This window comes from Volvox carteri, assembly GCF_000143455.1.
Source record: "Volvox carteri f. nagariensis unplaced genomic scaffold VOLCAscaffold_97, whole genome shotgun sequence".
NCBI classification, from domain to species: domain Eukaryota; kingdom Viridiplantae; phylum Chlorophyta; class Chlorophyceae; order Chlamydomonadales; family Volvocaceae; genus Volvox; species Volvox carteri.
Window position 1 is genome coordinate 48,623 of NW_003307640.1, and position 12,082 is coordinate 60,704.

A 12,082-nucleotide genomic window follows, 5' to 3' on the forward strand; every position below is an offset into this window, starting at 1 on the left:
GTCTGCGAGGCCTGTGTCACCGTGAAGGCCACCGCAACCGCCCACCCCAGCTGCGGCATCCGGCCATAGCACGCACTGGAGGTCGTACACTCTGACCTGTGCGGGCCCATGCCCACCACGGGCCGAGGGGGGGCACGCTACTTGCTGATGCTGCTGGATGGTGCCACTGGTCTGTCCGCCGTCTGCATGCTGGCCAGCAAGAGCCAATGGGCGAAGTGCTGCAGGACATGGTGACACAGCTGGAGGCCCGCCACCTGAACCACGCACGGGTACACATGCTGCACAGCGACAACGGTGGTGAGTACGTCGCCAAGCAACTGGAGCAGTGGCTGCACCAGCACGGCACCGCACACACCCACTCGGCGCCGTACACCCCAGAGCAGAACGGAGCGGTGGAGCGACTCAACCACACGCTCCTCAACTGTGTGCGGGCGATGCTGCATGACACAGCACTCCCGGTCAGCTACTGGCTGGAGGCTGCACTCTACACCAACCTCCTGCACAATGTGGCCCCCTCTCAGGGCCGGGAGGCCACACCGTGGGCAGCTTATCACGGCTTTCCCCCCAACATCAGCCACCTCCACACCTTCGGCTGCCTGGCCTACATCCGCATCCCAGCCAGCCAGCAGGACAAACTCAGTCCTCGTGCAAAGGCGGGAACCTACCGCTGACCGGAGCATGGCATGGCCACCCACCGCGTCCTCGTTGAGGGCAAGGTGACCATGAGCAGCGACGTCACCTTCAATGACGACTGCCACAGCCCGGTTCACAACAGGCTGGCACCCTCTTCGGCACTAGCCCCGACTGCCCCGGCGGCAGGGACACTATCGGCGGCTCTACACCGCCCACCATGCTGCCGACCCCAGCGGCTACCCCGCCCCCGGCGACCCCAACAACACCCCTTCCATCGCAAGACCCACAGTCAATGGCAGTCCCTGCACATGCCGCAGCCCCGGTCAGTGACGGCCTGCCAACCCGACAGCAGCAGCAGTGGCAGCGGCGGAGAGTCGGGATGTCCACCGCTGCTCGGGTGATAGTGCTGACAGTGCTAAGTCTAACATGCCCGATGGCAGCGGAGGTGGCGGAGGCAACAGCGTGGTGCACACTGCCAACGACATGCTGGTGACGGCGGACAACCTGCAACCTGCCCAGTTTAAATGGGGGGGACCTCGACTGTAATCACAAATTTAGATGCTTAATTCTCCATACTGACATTCTCCTTACACTTCGTCAATTGCTTATACTTTACTGTTGCAGCAACTAGCAATGTGTGGGCAATTTGCACTGTACGACCAATGCAAGAAAACAAACCGTTTCAATCATTGGAAAAGGCACACAGCCCACATGCTTGCTAATGCCAGCCGATAAAAACTTTCGCCTAAAGCTTTCCAAGAACAAGGGGCAGGAGAGAGGGGAAAGTGCGGGGAAGTGGGGCGGCAGCCCCACGACCCCGCACATCCCCCCCAAGACAACCTGGCCACCGACAGGCAATCATGATAGGGATGAGCGGGAGCCAAAGGAAACATTTAAAAGCATGATTACTTCGGCCATAAGTCGCCCCAAATGCCTTCTGCACATATAAAGCTGAACATTTGGAGCTTATGCACCATTTATGTATAAAATATTTGATGATATCACCATGAGACGGCCCGCTGTTGCATTCAACTTAGGTCAACGGGGCATTCATTCATTCTTGACCAAAGCAAACGGCTCAGAAAGTCCGCAGACGCAATGCCCCAAACATTTAGAAGAAGAATTAGATAATACAGAAGACAAGGATAGGCATGCCGTAGTTGCCGCTCTTGAAGTCAGTGAAGCCAGCGATTTGAGTGAAGCTGAGGATCCCCCAGCGAAGCGGCAACACACAACTGCAGCAATCAGCGACTCAGCTGAGCAGCTTGATTCTGACGAGGAAGGGCCACCACCCCAAGATGTCGCCACGGCACCACCGCCACCTTCAAGGGTGGGTGCTTTGCACCATGCACCGCTGGTGATTCAAAAGCAGGCGTGGCTCCAGCAAACACAGCATGTGCCGAAAGGCCAAAGCCATGGGAGCTGGCGGGAGAATGAGGGAGTGCGTCGCTTCCAGGCGCACTGGACAGCTTGTCGAATGGGCTGAGTGTGTTGCACCGGATGTGGAGGCTGGTGAGGTGCATGACCGTGTCCGGTGCGGTCCCTGCTCCCTCAGCCGGTAGCGGGACATCACGATGGATGCCAGGCAGGCCACAATAAAAAGCCACGAGCTTTGCGAGTGTTGTTTACAGCACACCGTACAGCCTTTGAGGGGGGGGTCTGGGGGGGCGCANCCCCCCCAGCGACTATACAAAAAGGAATTGTAACCGCAAGAAACAGCCAGTTTATTACTCTAGGGTATTAGGCCCCAAACGAAAAAAAAAACACTGATAGGGAGAGGAGAAGGACGGGGAATGGAGGCGGTCATATAGTGCAGGGAAGAACCCTTTTTCTTCCCTAGTGCCGCTCCAAGGTTGTAGGGTGCTGGAGACCGGGGGGAGGTGGGGTCGCTCGGACAGGGGAGGGGGGAAATGGCGGTGAGAGCGCCAAAAGGATGTAGGTTTACTGATGTTTGGGAGGTTGAGGTCTGGGGGTGGTAGCGGGGCTCGGATGCGGGGGAGATGTGGCCCGAGGAGGGCCATTCTACTTAGGCACGTCTTCTCTGTGGGAATGGGTTGCTTGGTGAGGGACGAGGGTGAGAGCGGTGCAGTACGAGACAGGGTGAATAGGTTTCTGGAGGACCAACCGTTCAGGTTAGTGGCGGTAAGGGGGAGGCGCCGTGTGGGCTACAATCCTCCCCCTGCGGTTTTCTGGAGGATCTAGGAGCTGTGTGTCGTGGCAATGCTTTCATGTTTGTGGTTTCACCGGTCTATCCCGGGCCCCTGCAGTGGTGATCGGGCTTGTGTGTGGTCCCTTTTTGGGCGGGGCCCCAGCGCGAAGCGCCCAGGGGGGCCCCGACCTGTAGGATTGCCCATGTCCGTGTGTGTGTGTGTGTGTGTGTGTGTGTGTGTGTGTGTGTGTGTGTGTGTGTAACGGACCAAACATAATATCTCGCCTGGCTGAAACGCGTTATAGGTACTATACAGCATTCTCTATTGCAAGGTATCTCGCATGTAGCCAACAAAAATCGTATGAGCGCAAACAAGTTTGGCTGCCTCAATTGACCGAGGCCAAAGTCACATCAACGCCTCTCGCGCTAAATTTCATCGCAAAAGGTACCGCGTATCTCATATTTGAATTCTTAGATGACGGCGTATGATAACTCGAACTCCCAGGCCTTGAGTGTGTAACGGACCAAACATAATATTTCACCCGGCTGAAACGCGTTATCGGTACTATACAGCATTCTCTATTGCAAGGTATCTCGCATGTAGCTAACAAAGACCGTATGAGCACAAACAAGTTTAGCTGCCTCCATTCACCGACCTCAAAAGTCACATCAACGCCTCTCGCGCTAAAATTCATCCCGAAAGCTGCCGCGTATCTCACAATGGAATTCTGAGATGACGGCGTATGATAACTCGAACACCCAGCTTGTGTTACCATTTGCCGGCATGGGCAATCCGACTTGCCACCAGCAGGCCAACATAATTTGCTTTCATTTCTCTATGAAATACACAAGCTGCTTGTTTGTACATTTACTTTGGCCAATGCACGGGGCCTCCTGAGACTTGCGGTGTGCCCCGATGAAGCCCGCGGCTGTGGGGCGGATTGCTGAGGCCGCTGGCGCTTCGGGGATAAACATCACAGACAGCACCGAAATTCACCCAGCTTTCGTTACCATTTGCCCGCACGGGCATTCCGACTTGCGGGCTGCCGCACTGTCCATGCGGCATGCACCCGGAATGCCGGGTGCGGCATGCACCCGGAATGCCGGGTCCATTCCGGGTGCATGCCCGGAATGGATGCGATTCGCGTGGAGCCCGCAGGCGGTGCTGACGATTCCGCCGGTGCAAGCTTAGCTCTCACACCATCAGCACTGCTGCAACAAAGCACATCTCCCACCGCGTTGACACTACCCATCAATTGTCACACTTGCCACCCTTGCTACCGGCCTGTACGGATGCAGAGGGGCCCCGCCCTTTTTCCGGCTTCCTTGAAGCCGACACCCAACTTGTCTTTATATGGCTACTTATCTCTGGACCAGCCCAGGAAGGGACAGGTGGTGGAGGTCAGTTGTTTTAAGGTGGTTGCAAGACGTCTTGTGGTGTCGAGCTCTCTTAGCCTTTCTCTCTTGGAGGTTTTTTGTTGGCCTGTTAGGTATATCAGGAGCCCTCCCCTGCCGGGACTGCCCTAACCGAATGTTTGTTTGTTTGTTTGTTTTCCCCTCGAATCCCGTTTTCGTTGGTGGTGTTTTGGGGGGTTGTTTCAGAGAGCCTTTGACTTTGCCCTAGCTGAGCCCACTCCACCCCGAACACTCTCTCACACACACACACACACACACACCGCTCTCACCCCGTCATCCGCTCCTCCTCCCGCTCCCTGCCGCTCCCCTCCCCCCCCAAACAGCGCCGCCATGTCCTGCTTGAATCTGTTCGTGGCCACCACCGCCTTGAGGAGCGGCCGCACGTCACCCCGCAGCCCCGCCAGCACCTCCTCGTTGGACAGAATGTGCTTCAGATGTGCCTTCGTGATCTTGCAGAACGTGAGGCATAACATCTGGAGGGGTGAGGGCGGGGGGAGGAGAGGGAGGGTGAGCAAAGAAAATGCACGGACGTCACCTCAATGGTTGCCGCCTCCACACACTCCATACCCACCCTTAGAACTCATACAAACAAACCAACTAAAGCCCTTCACATTTGCCACCCGCCATACCGTTACCCTCTCCAACCACCACAACCACCTCTCTGTATGCACCTTAACCAACCTTCCCAGACCAGCCGCCCACTATACAGCTCCCCTGTGCTCCCCTTCCAACCTCCTCCCCCCTTCCCCCCTCCCCCCCGCACAGTAAAATCTTGCACCTGCGGCACCCTCCAATGCGGGGGGAACAACCCCCACACCTCCCGCTTCTCCTTCAGCCGCTCCCGGAACCAGCCGAACCGCTGCTCGAACTTGTCCAGCCGCGTGGCGTGGGCGTCAGCTGCCGCCGCCGCCGCTGTGGCGGTGATGGTTGCACCCACCATCATGCCCACTGCGCCCCCAAACGCGGACTGGTAGATGCTCATCTCCCTGCTGCACAGCCAGTCCATGACCTTGTCCTGGACCTGGGCGGCAGGCCCGGGCAGGCAGGAAGCCCGTTGTGGGGGAGGGGGGAGGAGGGTAGGGAAGGAGGGAAAGGGAGAGGGGGGAGAGGGGACATCAAGTGCGGTGAGAAGTGAACATCTGCTACCATGCCGGAAGGCGTGTTCGGGAGGGGTCTGGAGAAACTGCCCCCCCTAGTGGGTGGGTGAGTCCTAGGCGGTCATGTGATGTCATCAACCCGTGGGGGGTTGACGGTTTCAGGGTGACGGTACTTACAAACCCGCACATACCTCCTTCCCCAGCGCATCCACCACCAGACATGCAGTCGCCAGCCGCTCCAGGTTCTCCGGGGGCATCTTGAGGCCGTCGTTGGCGGGGCCGCCGATCAGGATCTTGAAATCGTCCAGTACGGCAGATTGCAACCTGGCCTCCACCGCCGCCAGACGAAGAGCAATAGAACGAACCTTGTGAGGGGGTAGGGGGGTTTTAGGGGGTACGGGCGTAAGAGGGTTAGGGGGAGGCCAAGAAGGGGACACCATACACACACAACCTTGCCACCTGCCCATAACCACCCCTAAACACACGTTCACAGACAGACAGACAGACAGACATGCTGACATGGCCTTGGCCACACACCCTCGCGCCTCTCCAAAAAGGTCTATGTTCGCACGCGTTTTTCTTCCTTCACATGAACACACATTCCCGCGACGACCCGCCTTTATCCGTCCCTGCTGTACCTTTGGTATTGCCTTGTACTGCTGGAAGTACTCCATGAGCCCGTGTGCGGCCTCTACGAGGTTAGCGCACTTGCGGTACTGGTCACGGCGGTAACACACCGCCTCCAGGTCTGTGTGGTATTTATTATTATAATAATGGGGGGCAGAGGGGTTGCGGGTGTATGAGGTGCGGGGGGCCCGGGTGGAGTGTGTGTGTGTGTGTGTACGACATCTCTGGCAGCAATTGCGCCTCTTGGGTCAGTTTATCAATGTACATTCATACCTTTATATTAATATTAGGGCTTGGCACTAAGACGCGACCATTGCCCCCGGGAGATTTCGGGATCGATAACCATTAGGGTCAAAAGTCCCTCTGATGGTGGAAGGCACTACGCCCCTAGTTGATGGACAGCGGTGACTTGGGATAAAGTTATTCTGCGAGCCGACCAGGATTTGAGTTGGGCCGCTGTCGACCCGGAAGATTCCTTTGGATGCTGGTGGAGGGTACGGAACCTGAGCGATCCACTGAGAAGTTGACTAGGGTGACTGGATGAGGGTGCCCCGAAATACTGGGGAAGGCAGGGTTTCGCAGGGTAGCTGCCACGGGCGAAGATATAATCCCCTGTTTCATTTGTTTCATTTTTATACATACAACAGGCCACCGACCACCCCCCTTTTGCCCCCCCAACCCCAACCCCCCAACCCCGCACACACATTCAACTGCCGCCATAAGCTCGGCCAGCCGCTTCAATGTGGTGATGGAGTTGGTGAGGTGCTTCTTGGTGTAGTCCAGCTTCTTGATGTCCCGACAGATCTCCTGTATGGTGACCTCGCTCTCCTCGCTCTGAATGTCGCGAATCTTGGTGAGCAGCTCCTCGATCTGGCCGTGAGCCACCGTCAGGTCCTGTCTGCGAGTGGGGGGGGAAAGGGGAGGGGGAGGTGTGTGTATATATATATGTGTTTTGGGAGGAGAGGTAAAGTGAACCACTGGTGAATGAAGCAGTGTGTGGTGGTGGGGGGGGAAAGGGGGAAGGGGTGAAAACAAGCGTGCAATGTGGAGTAGAGTAAGTTTATATTGGATGATGATGTCCTCACAACACAACGGTGGGGGTGTGAGGACAGGGGGCATGTACCTGCGAGTTCCGGGCATGGGCGGGGTGTACGGCACATAAAAATCAGTTGATGATGACCCGGATGACCCAAATTCAGCATTATTGAATATATGTGGGTTGTAGTACAGCCCAAACATACGGAAAGGCAATATGCCGTGCGTACACAAGCAGTGGTTGGGGTGTCGCTCTCACCCTGTCTTCCCCTCTTCCCCCCTTTCCAATCTCGCCACGACCTCTCCGCCTTCCCGCCACGACCCATACCCCCACCCCCGGGGTCTACAGAAGCAGCACAACACAATTTACCGTGCGTCACCCTGTGAGCGAACGTTGAAGGTTTCCTGGTCCACTTGCTGAATCTGTTGGCAGTTAGAATTATGGAGAGGACATAGTAAATGTTAGTGATCACCAACCAAGATACTTCACAGTGCGTACCTTTTTCTCAAGGACCGTGACGAACTTGTCAAGATCAGTCAGGCTCGCTTCTGCACGAACGTCGATAACAAAGAGATTTGCATCTGAACCTAGCACCTCCGATAAGATGTTTTATCCCAGCTTCAGAGCTTGTGAAAGGGAATTGCGCACCATCTGGGTAAAGCTGCTCAAGGCTAGTCCTGCGTTCTATACTTGTCCTCCCACTTGGTGTGGAGGCCATGGCTCCCCCAGAAATCTGGGCCCCACGAGGGTGTGTGGAAGCCATTGTCACGTAAGAGTTATGGGGATGCAAAACGTGAGCATCCAAAGGGGCAGAGCCAAAGCTCTCGGGGCATCTATCCTTCACCCTTGCACTGGCTTCTGGACGATAACTATTCCATTGATATGCACATAATGTAGTCAAAACGGTAACATTTCTGCGCTTGTGAGTTGTGTTGCAATCGCCACATAGTTCAACAAAGGGAGGAAGGGACGAGGAAGGGAAGAGGAAGGGAGGAAGAAGACGGCGGGGGTAATCATATGATACAACCGGCCATGTGCTTGTGTAAACTAACCTATTCTCTAGCTTCTGAGTTTTTCTATGATATTGTAGATGTAAGCTGAGCTGAGGACAGAAGACGCGGCCGCAGTTGTCAGTGTAATGCAAGTGCCACCCAAGGGCTCAGTGCAAAGCCTAGAAAGGAACTCAGGGCTTATCATAACATGGACTATTTTCATTATGGCTGCTTGCATAACAAATTTCGAGGCGAAGTGCACTCTTGCGTACGGCTAAAGTCACAAGTCGCAAGCTTGCGACTTAAGTCACAACTCGCAACTCACAACTCGCAAGGAACACGCAAAATTTCTATTATTCTTCCCTACAAACGCGGAGGGGGGTTAAGAACGTCCTTAAGTCGTTCTTAGCCCAGCCAAATTGATAAAATTGAATAACCATTAGACCGTTCTAAGAACGTTCGTATGACCTCCGTTTATCTTAAAACCATTCTTTGGAATTCTTTAGCATTCTTTATGGCCCAGCAGTCTAATGTATTCTCTTCCATTCTTTGGGGTGTTCTTATACGTTCTTATTCCTACCACTCATTATTGCGCTCGCCAATGATCGGCCAAAAAAATATAATAGTAGTAGTCGTAGTAGTAGTTCTTAGTAGTAGTCCTTAGTTCTTTCTGACAAGTCGGGTGTCGGCTTCCTCGAAGCCGGAAAAAGGGTGGCCCCCCCTGCATCCGTACAGGCCGGTAGCTAGCTAGCTAGAGCACGGCACATGTGACAATTGATGGGTAGTGTCAACGCGGTGGGAGATGTGCTTTGTTGTAGCAGTGCTGATGGTGTGGGGGCTAAGCTTGCAATTGCACTGGTGGAATCGTCAGCACCGCCTGCGGGCTCCATGTGAATCGCATCCATCCTGGGTGCATGCCGCATGGACAGTGTGGCAGACCGCAAGTCGGAATGCCCGTGCAGGCAAATGGTAACGAAAGCTGGGTGAATTTCGGTGCTGTCTGTGATGTTTATCCCCGAAGCGCCAGCGGCCTCAGCAATCTGCCCCACAGCCGGCGCCGCGAGCTTCATGGGGGCACACCGCAAGTTTCCGGAGGCCCCGGGCATTGGCTAAAGTAGATGTACAAATGAGCAGCTTGCGTATTTCATAGAGAAATATAAGCAAATTTGTCGGCCTGCTGGTGGCAAGTCGGAATGCCCGTGCGGGCAAATGGTAACACAAGCTGGGTGTTCAAGTTATCATACACCGTCATCTAAGAAATCAAATATGAGACACGTGGTACCTTTTGAGATTAAATTTAGCCCGAGAGGCGTTGATGTGACTTTGGCCTCGGTCAATTGAGGCAGCCAAAGTTGTTTGTGCTCATATATGATTTTTGTGCAAAGTTGTTTGTGCATATATACGATTTTTGTTGGCTACAGGCGAAATACCTTGCGATAGAGAATGCTATATAGTACCTATAACGCGTTTCAGCCGGGCGAGATATTATGTTTGGTCTGTTACACACACACACACACACACACACACACACACACACACACACACACACACACACACACACACACACACACACACACACACACACACACACACACACACACACACACACACACACACACACACACACACACACACACACACACACACATGGACATGGGCAATCCTACAGGTCGGGGCCCCCCTGGGCGCTTCACGCTGGGGCCCCGCCCCAAAAGCTGTAACTCTTAGGTAAAAAATGATTCCTCCTTTCTTTCTATCTCTGAAAAGGTAACCTCTTAGGTAAACAAGTCGGGTGTCGGCTTCCTTGAAGCCGGAAATTGGGCGGGGCCCCCTGCATCCGTACAGGCCGGTGGCATGTGTGACAATTGGTAGGTTGCATCAATGCGGTGGGAGATGTGCTTTGTTGCAGCAGTGCTGATGGTGTGGGAGCTAAGCTTGCACCGGCGGAATCGTCAGCACCGCCTGCGGGCTCCACGTGAATAGCATCCATCCCGTGTAGTAGCTGGTACACAGTACGGCTCTACAAATACACGTGTAGTGTGACCACCAGCATCTTGAGAGGCCTTTTCAGCATCCAGCTACTACATCCCGGGTGCAGTCCACATGGACAGTGCGGCAGACCACAAGTCGGAATGCCCATGTGGGCAAATGGTAATGCAAGCTGGGTGAAGTTCGGTTCTGTCTGTGATGTTTATCACTGGAGTGCCAGTGGCCTCAGCAATCCGCCTCACAGCCGCGAGCTTCATCACGGCACACTGCAAGTCTCCGGAGGCCCCGAGCATTGGCTAAAGTATATGTACAAACGAGCAGCTTGCGTATTTCATTGAGATATGAAAGCAGATTCGTCGGCGTGCTGGTGGCGTGCGTGGCTTGCGTGTGTAACACAAGCTGGGTGTTCAAGTTATCATACGCTGTCACCTCAGAATTCAATTATGAGATACACGGCACGTTTTGAGATTAAATTTAGCCCGAGAGGCGTTGATGTGACTTTGAGCTCGGTCATTGGAGGCAGCCAAAGTTGTTTGTGCTCATACGATCTTTGTTGGCTACAGGCGAAATACCTTGCAATAGAGAATGCTATATAGTACCGATAGCGTGTTTCATCCGGGAGAGATATTACGTTTTGTCCGTTACACACTCAAGGCCTGGGAGTTCGAGTTATCATACACCGTCATTTAAGAATTCAAATATGAGATACACGGTACCTTTTGAGATTAAATTTAGCCTGAGAGGCGTTGATGTGACTTTGGCCTCGGTCAACTAACACTATGACGACGAGTGATCGCGTTACGTCGCGTTAAATTCGCGTTACAAGGCTTTAACGCGATGCTAACGCGATGCTAACGCGATGCTAACGCGATGCTAACGCGATGTATCACGATTTTAAGCACTGATAACGCACCGGTTCGCTTGTGTGTATGGCCTAACGCACGTCATCCTTATTCGCATGCGAACGAGCTGAGTAATTTTGGCTGGCAGTGCGTTAGCTTAAGCAACTAACGCAAACTAACGCAAACTTAACGCGATCGTAAACGCGGCCAGGTGACTTTTAACGCGAGCGTTACCTTACCTATAGGTGTAACGCAAACGCAGGCGAATGGCTGCGAATGGTGCGAATGCGTATGCATATGTGAATGTGGCAAATGATAGCGCGAGTTTTACGCGACCCTAAACGCGACCAGGTGACTTTTAACGCGAGCGCATCGCCAAACGCAAGAAATTGCGACTGCGAATCCTGCGAATTCATGTGCGTTTGCGACTTTCGCAAATGCATTCGCAGGATTTTCGCAAACCTAAGTGCTACCATTTGAATTTTACGCGAGTGACTGCGATTTGCGTGCGGGACTGCGAACTGTACGGCCAACCGTGCAATACAAAAGCATTACAATAGCAGTACACAAGCTGTACAATGTGCAAAGTGCACCGCCGTTACACATGACCATGTTTTCTTCATACATTTCAACTATCCCTGAATAACAGGTACGAATTCATAGCAAATCCTAACATGACCGATGCAACTCAGCCAGCAACTCTTACCATATAAACGGGTTCAATAGTCTAAACGTCAGAAAAAATGGGCACACAAAAGTTAAGCGCATGTAACTGTACCACAATACCGCCACTATTGTCTTCTTATTAAAGCGCTCAATCCTCGCCTCCGCTGGTGTCATGTTCACGAAGGAAGGCATATTTCTGCATATGAAAGGATCACAACAAATCATTGTTTAGGCAGGAACACATAGTTGTGAGCGTGTTACGTGCAATGACGGCTGTAGGTGTGACACCGGCATAACATGCCTCGAAATAACGCAATAAAAAGCATTTAGTTAGTAGCCATCCCAATGGGAGCATGTATGCCCATATAGAGACCCATATGCCCTGTTCCCTGTTACAAGGCTGTTATGGGGCCCCTGTAACGGGGCAAGCGACCCTGTAATGGATTCATGGTCCCTGTAACGGGGGCCGCGTAACGGGGCCCCTTGTTACTGGTCGCTTTACGCGTTACAGGGTCCCAGTACAGACCATAAGACCCATCTGACAAGAGGCAGTACAGACGTATTGCAAGTCGTTGTATGTCCGTTAATTCGTTTAGTTCGTTGCATGCGATGTACTTAGGTACTGCTAAACATTG